This window comes from Mesoplodon densirostris, chromosome 10 (assembly GCF_025265405.1).
Source record: "Mesoplodon densirostris isolate mMesDen1 chromosome 10, mMesDen1 primary haplotype, whole genome shotgun sequence".
Taxonomy (NCBI): domain Eukaryota; kingdom Metazoa; phylum Chordata; class Mammalia; order Artiodactyla; family Ziphiidae; genus Mesoplodon; species Mesoplodon densirostris.
In genome coordinates, this window is record NC_082670.1 from 66,801,092 (window position 1) to 66,813,932 (window position 12,841).

Below are 12,841 nucleotides of genomic sequence, written 5' to 3' on the forward strand. Positions count from 1 at the left end.
TTGTCAGTGTATGGGTCTCTGCATCCATGTGTGAGAGACAGTCTATCTCATTGTCAGTATGTAAGTGCCTCCGTGTGTCCAGGTGTAGGTTTTCTGTAGCTCAACAGAGTGAAGTGAGTGCATGTGTTTCAGTGTGGGTGTGTCTGTGTTAGTTGGTTGTGTCTGTTGGTTGTTTCTGGTCTGGGTGTGTGTTTCTGTCAGTGCCTGTATGTCAGTATAAGTGTCTACCATTGTGCAGACTTGTGTGCTCTGTGTGTGTCTCTAGGAGACTGTGGTTCTATGTGTGTGTCTCTGTGTCAGTGTGTCAGTGGATGTGTGTCTCTGAGTCATGCAGGTGTCCCTGAGTTTGTCAGAGTATGACTGCCTCAGTGTCGGTGTGTGTCGATGATGTGTCTGCTTGTGCCCGTGTGGGAGTCTGTGTGTGTCAGTGACAGCGGGTGTCTCCGAGTGTCAGTGTATGTCTGTGGGTAAGGTCCCCAAGTCAGTGAGGATGTGTGCGTGCGTACTCCGCGTGTGCCGGGGTGTGTGCCTGTCCGCGTCGGCGTAGGCGGCTAACTGTGGCGAAGCGTCGCCAGGTCGCTGTGTGTGTACCCCCGCGTGTGCCGGGTCTGCGCGCGTCTGTCCGTGTCCGCGTGGGCCGCTTTCTGTGGCGGGGCGCCCCCGGGTCAGCGCGGGGGTGTGCGCCCCAGCGGGTGCCCAGGGCTTCACCCTCAGAGCGGGCGGAGCGCCACGTGCTGAGCCCGGGGCGCGTTGCTCTGGGGCGGAGCCAGCCCGGGGCCCCAAGCCCCAGGCCGAGCCCAGGCGGGGCCCGCCCCCGACCCCGCCCCCAGCTCGAGCCCGCGCCGCCCGCGGAGCCCAGGAGCCCGAGCCCAGCCGCGGAGCCGAGACGACGGCGGCGGCGCCCGTGGGATGCGGGGATCGCGACCCCGGGGCCGCTGAACCTGCGCCCAGTGCCCGGAGCCCCGCGCCGAGCCGAGTCCGCGCCGAGCCGCAGCCGCCCATTCCGGGGCCCTGGCCGGGGGACCAGCAGGTGAGCGAGCACCGCCGCGCCCGGCAGCCCCGGCCCGGCCGGAACCCCCTCTGCCTGCCGCCGCCCAACTTTCCTCCCCGAGGGTTGGAGCCTCCAACCGCTGCGCGCCCCTCCCCTGCCCCGGGTCCGCAGGCAGGCTCCCTCCCCCATCTCTGCCCCCGAGGGTGGGAAGGGGAGAAGAAGGGTCGCAGAGCAGCCAGGCTGGAGGGGACCCCCGGGAGCGGGGGGCGTCTGCTAATCGGCGCACGCCCCCTCCCCTTCCCTTCCCTTCCGGGTTTCCCAGTGCGCTGTCGAGGGCCGGGGGAGGGGGAGCTGCGGCTCCGGCTTCCCGGCCGATCCTGGCGCAAGCTCGGGGAGGGTCTGAGATTGGCACCCGGATTCCCGAGGCCAGAGACCCCAAGGTCAGAACAGCGACTAGGCGCATAGAGAGTGGGGGAACTGACCGAGAAGGTCTGGGAATGGAAGAAGGGGCTATACCCCCCCCCCCTTTCTCTGGGCCCCGCGGAGCAGTCCGCTGGGGGTGTCCTCTCTGGGGTGAGATCTCTGCCGGTCCTGACCGGGGACAGATCTATGTGCACCCTGACGGGGGAGAGATCTGTGTTGTGTGCCCTATCTCTGCGCGCTCCGACCGTAAAGAGATCTCTCTGCCCTCTTGACGCCCTAAAGGGGACACATCTGGTCTCTGTGAGCCCTGAAGTGGAGAGATCTCCGTGTGCTCTCAACAGGGGAGATATCTGTGCTCTGGGATGGGGAGAGTTCTTTGCCCTCCTAGCTCTGACCCGGGAGGCCGGAGGCCAGGCCGTTTTCTACTTGTTTTTTGATCGTCTTTGTTGGTGCCCTGGAAGGAAGTAGAGGTGCCTAGCCTTGTGGGGGATGGAGGTGTGGAGAGTGCTGGTGGGGGGTGGGTGCTGGGCACAAGGCCCTGGCCATAGGCCCGCCTTGCAAACACCTGTTGGAGGCCAGTGCACAGCCCCGAATCAGGAAGCCATGGCCGAGGTTGTGGCAGGAGTCGATCTCTCCTTAGTGCTTTGAGACCAGTGCGGGTGACGGGATCAGTCTCCTCTTGGGGTTCTGGGCTGCCATTCCATTTCCCCAGCTGTCTCCTCCCATCCTGCTGAGAACGCAGGCACCACCACTGGGAGGCTAGACTGCCCCGTGGAGACAGGCACTCCACATGACCCCACCGTGCCTGCCACAGCACATCCGTTCTCTCCCTGATTCCCACCATCTCTTCAGGATCCAGAGGGACCCTGAGCGGCAGAGGCCCAGGTCATCAGGAGGCCAGGCCCCTGCTGCTGCCCTCAGCCTCTCGCAGTTAGAATTGGGCAGGTGCATGTGAGTGGGTGGTAATGGAGCTGGAAGGTGGAATGAGGCTGGCACGGGCTGATAGCTTAAGCCCCGCTGCAGTCACAGGAGCGAGGGGAGGGTCGGGTCAGGGAACGGCCAGAGTGCAGAACACAGATTTTACACTAGAATGTTCAGCCCCATGCTGAAATGAGCCTCAGTAACCTTATCATCACCACCACATCGTGCGGGGGCAGGGGGGAAACTGGGGCTGAGAGTGAGTCAAGGACTAATCCAAGGTCACCTAGAGAGTCAGTGGATTGGGAGCCCCACTCAGGGTGAAGATGCCTTGAGATCTACTTTCTGAGAGCCAAATTGACCTAGGACTCATCAAAGAGAATCTGAGCAGAAAGGGAAGTGGCCCTGAGGTGCCAAGAACTAGCATTCAGCCCAGTGTGGCACAGGCAGCTGCTATGCCTTTGGGGTGCTTGGTCCCGACTCTGGTGATAGAAGCCCCTCTGGAAAATTTCCAGGATTGACTCACTCGACATGAAGATGGAGCTCGGAGGAGTGGTAGGAAGTACCAGAGACAACTGGGAGTTGGGGAGAACAAGAGGCTGGTGCTCAGGGAATCCAAGGAGAAGGGAGTCCTGGGGGCAGCCTGGGACAGTGGTAAATGGCAGTGTCTGTTCTGTTCGTAGGAGGCTGGTTCCTGCTGACCCTTGGGAAGCTTATTGGAAAAGTGTACAATGATAGAAGTGTGTGCCCACAACCCACTCAAAAGAGGAATGATTGCCTTTGGCCAGGAGAGTCAAGGGTATCTATCTAACAAAAATAACTTTCCAGCTGGATTTTGAAGGATGAATAGGAGTTTTCTAGGTAGAGAAGGTGCAGTCTAGCCATCAGGACTATCATGTACAAAAGCACAGAGATGTGAAACAGTACAATCGTTCAGTGGCCCGTTGGGTCCCATGGTGTGAGGAAGAGAAGAGCAAAAGCTAAAGCCAAGGTCACAGTCACGGGGGCCCTTGGAGCTCCGCTCAGGAATTGGGAATTTATCCTCAGTAATGGTACTAAAAATAGCTAACATTCACTGAGTGCTTTCTGCCAGCCAGGCACGGCACTAAGCACTTTATAAGACTCATCTCGCTGAATCCTTGAATCAACCCTGGAGGCAGATACCATAATAATGACCAACTCGCAGGTGGTGAAACTGAAGGCCCAGAAAGGTTAAGTAACTTGCTCACTGTCACACATCTACTAAGTAGCGGGACTTCAGTTTGAGCCCAGGTGTCAGTATATCTGCTTTGCACTGTGCTACCTTTCCGGGGCAGACCATGGGTGCCGTCCAAAGTTTTTCAGCTGAAGGAGAGGGACAGGCAGGTGACCACAGGTGATACAACCTGTGATATTCCAACTTCCTTCCCTGTTAAGGGATATGGCACTCTCCCATCCCCAACATCGGTTGCTCACTAAGTGAGATTCACTGCTGCTGTATCACACGGTGGGGAGTGGGGGGAATGGGCAAGTGGAGTTTGGTTGGCAAACTTGATGCAGAACAGAGAAGGTGATGGATGTTTCAGGGTTCTGATCTGAATGCGTAGTGCTTCCAGGGAGATGCTGATATCTAGCAGTCAGTTGGAGGGAAGGGTCCAGGGTTCAGGAAGGAGATCTGGGCTGGAGGTAGGAACTTGGAATCGTCTGCAGAGGCTGGTTGTTGGAGCCATGGCAGTGAATTAGATTTTCCAGTGAGAATGCAGACCAGTGGTTCTCAACCCTGGTGATATTAGCATCACTTGGAAACCTTTTAAAAAATAAATAAATAAATAAATAAATAAATAAATAAATTTATGGCTGTGCTGGGTCCTTGTTGCTGCGCGTGGGCTTTCTCTAGTTGCGGAGAGCAGGGGCCACTCTTTGTTGCGGTGCATGGGTTTCTCATTGCGGTGGCTTCTCTTGTTGCAGAGCACAGGCTGCAGGTGCACAGGGAAAGCTTTTTAAACAAAACCAACCTATGCCCAGACTCCACCCCCAGAAATTCTAATTCATTTGACTCTGAGGTGAGGCCCAGGCATCAGTAGTCTTGAAAGCACCCAGGTGATCCTAATGTGGAGAAGAGGGTGGGAGAGAAGAGAGTTCAGTCTGGAGCCCTGAGGCACTCCAACACTTGAGGCTGGAGAAGTCTGCAATGGAGGCTGGGAAGGAGCAGTCAGAGAGGTAGGAGGACAGCCAGCAGTGGGAGGTGTCACAGAAAGCACGGAGGGCGCGCGTCCCGGGAGTCTCCTGTTTGTGCTGGGAGAGTTAAGAAGATACGTTTTGAGAAGTTCATGGGAAGATGAAAAAGAATGCATAATTTAAAAAAGAGTGTCCACTGGACTGAGCGACTGTGAGGGTGCTGGTGACCTTGACAACAGAAATTTTCCTCTTGGCACCCACAGAATGTGGTGCTGAGTAGAGATGGATTTTGATGAATGAATGAATGAATGAATTCGTGAGAATGGAATCCAGTTTGGAGTGGGTTGAGGAGTGAGCAGAAGGTGAGGATGTGGAGAGAGCATGTGTAGACAGCTTTTTCAAAGAGTTTGATGGTTTAAGAGGGAAGAGAGAGATAGAGGGGAGCTGGGGGGAGGGTGGGGTCGAGGGAGGGCTGTAGGAAGAGCCTGGAGTGGACACTGCAGGCGTGTGCATCCGTGCAGTGTGTCCATGTGCTTGAGATTTTGGGGAAGATGCTTTCCCTCACAGGGAGGGCCAGCGGTCTGTGAGTTGAAAGTGTGCCCGTGGGGTCTCAGTTGCTCTGGTTTGTCCAGTGGGCCGGTCAGGAAGGCCTGGGGTGAAATGACTCTTCCTATGAAGCTCTGAGAGGGTGATTTTGATGGCAGGAGCTGTGATTCCTGCTGGGGGCAGGGAGTAGGAAGGAGAGGGAGATTTGCTCTGAGGAGAGAAAAGTGTTCCAGAAAGCCAGTGTCTGAGGATAAGATGAGGTTGTCTAGAGCAGGTTTCCAGGAGTAGAGGGCCTGGGCTAAAAGTCCTGTGGCTAAATCCACAAAGGAGACAGAGAAGAGAAGGTGAAGCCAGGGGGCAGCCTGTGGAGAGAGGCTGGACGATGCAGGGAGGGGTCACAGGGGTGGTGAGGCTTCGAAGTGAGCCCAGGATTTGATGCCCACTGCCCTCTGCCAGCCCAGACTAACCTGCAGCAGAGGTCTGAGTCTGAGTTCAGCCTCAGGTAGTCGGAGAGAGCCTGGACAGGACATCTAGCACCTAATCTCTGTCATGGAACATTCTAGAAGCTGTACAATTCAGGTACAATAACTGCTCTCATGAAGTTTACATACTGTTGGGAAAGACAGTCTGGGTACCACGAAACAATTAAATACAGAAGATAATTTTAGATTGTGACTGGTGCTATGAAGGAAATAAAACAGGATGATGTGATGGAGAGATGGGAGTGATGCTAGACTGGCTGGTCATGGAAGGCATCTTGAAGGAGGAGACTAAACTGAGACCTGAATAACAAGAAAGAAGCAATCTTGAGGAGATCTGGGGCAAGAATGTCTTGTAAAGAGGGGAATGCCAGTACAAAGGCCCTGAGGCAGGGCCAAGCTCCTGAGCAGGGTTGGCTGCTGTGCTCGAGCAAAGGGACTGGGGTGGAGATAGAGAGGTCCCTTGCCTCCATTCCACCTCCCTCCCTCAGTCGTTAGCCCCTTCAGACTGCCCCTTTGCTTATGCATGGCTTACACCACTCACCTCGGGCTGCCAGCGGTTCCTGAGGGTGACACTAAATTTAGACACTTCTCCTCTCTGTGGTCCTGGAACATCCTGTGTATTTTTAAGATGATCAATATGGGATGGGTGCTATTTATAGAGACCCCAAGTGAATTCCTGGGACCTGGGGCCCTCAAATAGTGGAGGAAATCCAGGACCAGGCTTTTCGGGGGCAGCCACTGCATCTGGCAGAGCATTGGAGCCATCTGATTCACAGACTCTGAAACTCGTATCACCTCCCTTGCCAGGCCTGCTTCATCCCATCCCTGCAGAGTTACCACAGCCATGGGCTGGGGAGCTTGGATGCCCATAGTCCACCCATCTCCAACTCTGTTTCCTGGAGGGGTATCCAGTGTGCCCCAAGCCCAACAGAAAATTTCATTGTGATTATTGAAACCATAGTCTGATGGGACAGTTTGTCAATCTCTTGTTCATTCCTTGCTCTGTTTACTGGCAGAAGAGGACTCTCAGAGCCTCCCAGGTTTACCCCACTGGCCAGAGAGAGGTCTGCCCAGGAGTAAATATGAGGTTGGCATTGGAAGCTTAGCCTTCCCAGTGGGAGGTCAGTGTGGCCCAGAGCAGCCAGGGAAGGCTGCCTGGAGGAGGTGGGATTGGAGCCCAGCCATGGAAGATGCATAGCATTTGGAGAGGTGAAAGCGATCAGATCAAGTTTTCAGGCCTGTTTTTGGAAGAATGTTTATGTTCCGAGGCTGGAGTTCTTTCTCTTTCTCTCCCCTTCAGTTTTTCTTCCCTGATTAAATCTCCCAGGGAGACAGTGGAAAGTCACGTCCCCACAGAGGTATTAGCTGAGTGGAAGGACGAAGCTGCTCTCACGGAGTCTGTGTGGGCCCGAGAAGATGCCTCACCCCCTTGGAGATACCGCTGTTGTCATCTGCAAGGACTTTCACTCCCCTCCTTACAGCTCTGAGAGGCCAAGGGCTGGTACTGGTCACCCCATAGGCTCAAGGTCACACAGGCATGCAAGTGGCACTAAGCCTAGAGCCAGTGACTCCCTGCCCCACCCAGGCCTTGCCCAGGTATTCCCCGTGCTTTCTGGGAATGGATCTTGAACAGTAGAAAGGCTCTTCGTGGCATCAGGAGGGTGGTAAACACCTTTCTGGCGGGTATTGATTCCTTGAAGGCCTGTGTGAAGGAAGGACCTGGCTCAAGAGGCAGTTCTCAGAGAGACAGCAGAGCAGGAAGGGTAATCTGGCTTGAAGTACCAACTCGGCTCTCAGGCTACCTTAGCATCCCTCCATCCGGGCTGGCCTGGGAGGTGCCCTGGCAGGATCTAAGATGAGGGGCAGGGGGAGATCAGACCATGGGAGGGACCAGCCCAGCCCAATCAATACCTCCTGCCTGGCCATCAAAGTCCCAGCCTCATCGACCTGGGCCGATAGCACAGAAGTGGTCCAAAGAGCCCCTCAGAGCCCAGGTGCCCTCCCTCTGCTGCCTGCCTCTGGGTCTTTTCCTGGGAAGAATACCAGCCCTGGGTCCATTCCCTGCTGGGCCCAGGGCCCCACCCAGGGGACACCCTACTGGTGTGTGGGTGCAGGGAGGCTGAGCGACAGAGGCCTGCCCACCACGGCCAGACTTGAGCCGAAGAAGACACAGGAGCTCAGCTGGCCATTTGCGGCGCCGACCCTGCCACCGTGCTGGGTCACAAGCAGCACAGACTGCCAGTGAAATAAAGCGACAGCTAGTTGATAACAAAACTGGAAACGTAGGGAAAGCTCCCACTCACTTGCTGGGCCTGGGTGTTTATTAGGTGTGTAATTGCTGAGCTTCCATTTCAGGAAATGTCTGAGGGAAGGAGAGAAAAAAACTCCCTAAAGATCCCCTGGGGCCAACTGTCCCTGGAGACTGCTGGACTTCGGGTCCCTTCCAGCCCTCAAGTTTTATGATTGAATTAAGGACTTGTCCCCAGATGGTTCACTTGTGTTCCCAGTGTATTGCACAAGTAACTTAAATGGCACTCACCGACAAATAAAAAGTAAAATTCTCAAAAGCATTATGTTAAGTAAGAACAGCTGACACACAAGAGCCCATACGGTGTGATTCCATGTATAAGAAGTTCCAGAACAGGCAAAACTAATCTATGGTGATAGAAGTCAGAAAAGTTGACTGGAAAGGGACAGTGTGGAACCATCTTAATTGGCGTAGTAGTTACACAGGCGTATACATTTATTAAAACTCATCCAGCTGTACACCTAAAATCGGCATTTTCTTGTATATGTATTATACCTCAATTTAAAAGAGTATCAAGGCACAAGGGCTGCACATTTGGCTATACTGTGTCATGGACACTTCTGCCTTGTGGATTTTGTGGATTAGTGGATTGGCTTATCCCTCTGGGGGCTAAATGACCCTGTAGCATAGGGCTCCTAGGTTTCTCTGGGAGCATTTCTGTCTCCTTCAGTGCACACAGTAGGTGCCCCCAAAATGCCTAGGTTGCCATGGCGTCTGTGCAGTTCCACTGCGGAACCTTTTTTCAGCCCAGATGGGGAAAGTGAGTTGGAAGGAACTGGGCTGGAGAGAGACTTGGGATGCTGATTGCTGTCTCAGAGGCACCTCTGTTCCAGGAGGGTGTTTCCTGGGCCACAAGTGGACACCTTTCTGGCCCGATTGTTATTGTGTGGGTGTAGCTCTACAGGGTCTGGGGCAGAAGTGCCCCAGGCTGACTGAGCCAGCTCTTCAACCTCTGGGCTCTGTGGTCTCCGAATAGTAGATCATCCAGGTCTCCACCCAGGAGACCCAGGGCCCCAGCAGCTCTGACAGCTCAGAGCTGCTCAGCACATTATAGCTCCCTTAGTCATGGAGCGGTACAGGGTGTTTGGAGGAAGACTCGGGCTTGGGGGAAGGGGGTGCTGTGTGCCTGGTGGAAGGGGCCCTACATGACCTGGGGAGTTTGTGTTTCCCCTGGCCTGGCACCAAAACACCACTGAACACTCAGATGAGATGATGGGATGAACTGGCACTTCCCAGCCCCCAGGTCCCCATCCTTAAATGGGGAAGGGGGATGAAAAGGCAGGAAGGAGGCTTGGGCTGAGTTCAGGGCTCAGGTCAAAAGTGCCCCTGCCTCCATACAGCTCTTCCATCAGCTCCCAGTCCAGCAGGGGGCCTGGTCTCAGGGACCCCCTTTTCATCCCTGACTGGAGAATCACTTCAGCAGAGCAAGAGGGTGAGGTTTTACTGTCAGCTGAATTAGCCTCGGCTTCAGCCTGACTGTTGGAATAAATGAGATGCAAATGCATGTAAATGAGGGCGTCCCCGGCTTCTGCGGTGGGTGTGTTCACCTCTGGGAGGGATGGGATGATTCTGCAAGACTTCCCGAGATTGCTGGGGGCTGGGATGGCAGCTAGAGAAGGAAAGCCCCTTCATGATGCCTCGCCCCCTTCCCGAGGACTGGGGTCCAGACTGGACAGGGTTAATGCCTGTGCAGCCTCAAAGGAGAGGAGCCTGCAGGGAGCCGGTTAGCTGAGGCCCTGCACGCACAGGGACGTGCCAATGTGCCTTTGATCTGGGAGCAGGGACCTGAATGCACAGGCCACGAGCACCAGCTGGCACCCCCGCTGAGCCTTTGTCCAAGCGGTTACCCCGGGAGAGCCAGGACTGTGCATATAATTGCCTGGGCATGAGGGATGGCCTGAAACACACTGTCGACCCCTCCCCTTCCCCCCACCCCCTACCATCCCAGCCTGTGGGATCCCCACCCTCTAACCCTCCTTCCACCCATCCCCACCTTCCAGCCCTCCTCCCCTCCGTTTTCTGCTCCCTCCCCTCCCCCACCCCCAGGCTAGCCTGAGGCCCAGCCCCAAAGCAGGTGGGGTTCTGTAAGGGTTTAGGGCCCGTGGCTGGAACTCTACGACAGTGCCATCCAATAGAGATATAATTTGAGTTACAAATGCAAGTCACATATGCAATTTAAAATTTTCTACTAGCCACATTTTAAAAAGTAAAAAGAGGGCTTCCCTGGTGGCGCAGTGGTTGAGAGTCCGCCTGCCGATGCAGGGGACATGGGTTCGTGCCCCGGTCCGTGAAGATCCCACATGCTGCGGAGCGGCTGGGCCCATGAGACACGGCCGCTGAGCCTGCGTGTCCGGAGCCTGTGCTCCGCAACGGAAGAGGCCGCGACGGTGAGAGGCCCGCGTACCGTAAAAAAAAAAAAAAAAAAAAAAAAAAAAGTAAAAAGAAACAGGTGAAATTAATTTTAATATATTTTATTTCACCCAGTACATATATCCAAAATATGATCAGTTTAAATTTTAATCGATATTTAAAAGTTAATAATGAAATAGGTGACATTCTTTATCATGCTAAGCCTTCCAAACCAGTGTGGATGTAACAACAGCACATCTGGATGGGCACTAGCCACCTGCCAGGTGCTCGCTAGCCACAGGTGCAGAGTGGCTTTCCTATGCGACTGGGCAGCTCTATCTGGTGTGGAGAGCTGGAGAGACAAGGGCAGAAATTGGCCAGGTCTCTGTGGGACCATCTGGCCACACAGGCTGCGAAGAGGGAGGATCAGCCTCAGAGGAGGCTGATGGGCCGGCTCTTAGCTTTGGAGTGAGGATCACAGACATACTCAGCCCGGGTAGGCAGGCCACAGATAGCCCTGACCCTTCCTCCCTGCTCTCCATGTCCTCAGAGGTGGGAGGCAGTGTCGTGCAGTGGTTAGGCTTAAGGCCTAGCTTCAGACAGACTGAAGCATCAGATTTCCCATCTGTACAATGGGGATAATAACGTCCCCTCTTCCTAGGATTGTTATAAGGATGGAATAAGCACAGTCCCAGGCACCTAATGAGCAAGTGATGCTGCTGGGATGACCCACCCCAGCTCATGGTTGAGGAAACTGAGGTCCAGAAAGGGGGGAGGGAGAGTGGTAATAACGTTGTCCCAAGGTCACAGTGTGGGTTAGTGGCTGGGCAGTAGGAAGGTTAATCTGGCACTCATTCATTCATGCGTTCATTCCTTCATTCACCAGGCCCTTATAGGCACCTCTTTGAGGCCAGACTGTGCTTTGGGAGCTCAGGACACAGCCAGAGGGAGAGGCAGATGTGGAAGCAAATTACTCTACCCTGTGATGAAGCCAGTATAGGAACGCAGTGTGCCAGGAGTGCAGAGAAGGGGAGGCCCAGCCAGGCGGGGAGGACTGGGGTGGGCAGCGACGAGGTTTTTCAGAGAAGGGTCTTTTGAGCTGGATTTCTTAGGAGAAAAAGAATAGCAGCAATAGCCACAATGATTATAGCAAATGACACTCATTGAACACTTTCTGTGTGCCGAGCATGTGCAAGTATTAATACACTTATGCCTCAGAACAGCCCTGTGAAATAGGTACTATTATTAACCCCATTTTACCTGTGGGAAAACTGAGGTAGAGAACCATCAGTTAACTTGCCCAAGAACATACAAGTGGCCAGAACCCAGGTTCACACAGGCAGTCTTGCTTCCAAGCCATAGCCCTAACCATGCCCCTATCCCGCATAGGACTAGTAAGCCTCCCAGAGATAGAGGGGTGAGCAGACCCAGTCACAGGGCTGGGTTCTCTGGCCCAGGGCATTTTCTCATTGCCAATCTCAACAAGACCGAGTAGAAATTTCCTTAAAAGCTACCATACTCTCTTTGCTGATGACTTTTCCCCCTTTCTTGTCATCACACCTGTTGATTTGGGACCTATCACCTAGGGAAGAAAAGTATTCTAAGAAGTCATTTGTAGGGCCATGCACACAGTGGGTGCTGATTAAATGTTCACTGAGTCATTAAAATGAGTCTGTGGGTTGAGGTGTTGATTAGTTTCAACGGGTTCTCCTCAAGGGAGAAATGAAGTGGCTCCTGATACTCCTCACACCTGTGGGGAGTGAGCCCCTGCTTCAGGGCCACCCACACCCTCTCCCTGAGCCCTCAGGACTGAGGGGCAGTGGAAGGGCACAGGTGGAACTAGTGCCCAGGGTGGTGGGTGCTCCAGCCCGAGGCCACCTGGACTGCAGGGCGGGAAGGAGGCGCCCAGAGCAGAGGAAGCCGGCAGAGATTTTCTAGGAAGCCAGGGAATCACTTCCACAGAGCTCTTTGAATAAATTTACATGGCAAAGAATATTCTTTGCCTGTTGTGTTCCAGAGGCTCCGATTCCAAGGTGAGCAGAATGCCAGAAGTGACTCAGGAACTGCCTTCAGGAGCCGGGAGGGGAGTGGGCAGGAAGGGGCTGCAAGGAGGGGTTAGGCTGGAGTCTGGTCCCTCCTCACCCCAGGGACGGCCAACTGGCCTGGTTTGTCCAGGACTGAAGGGCATCTGGGATGCAGGAATTTTAGTGCTAAAACCAGGGAAGTCCTGCGCATCCCTCCTCCACCCCAGCACTGCATGGCTGCACTGCAGGCTGCTGGGCTGTCGTGTCCCGTGTCACGGCATTGTAACCACCATTGACTGAGCACCAGCTATGTGCCCTGTGCATTCAGGAGATCGTCTTTCAGGAGGAGACAAAAAGATGAGATAGTCTAGGGCGGTCCAGTTTCCGGTGTGAACAGTCCATATTCTCTCCCCACAGCATTTCCGCCCTGATGTGAATTCCCACACCTACAGGCCAGTGACTCAGAGGAGGGGGGACCCAGCCTTGCCCTAAGATGAGGTTTCCAAGATGTTTGGGGAGACCAGACCCACGCTAACAAGTGTCAGAGAGCAGCCGAGGCCAGGAAGAGATCCAGGGCTGGATGTGGGGCTCAGCCTCCTGACCCAAAGGAGGGAGGTCAGTGTGGGTGGGCAATCAGAGAGGG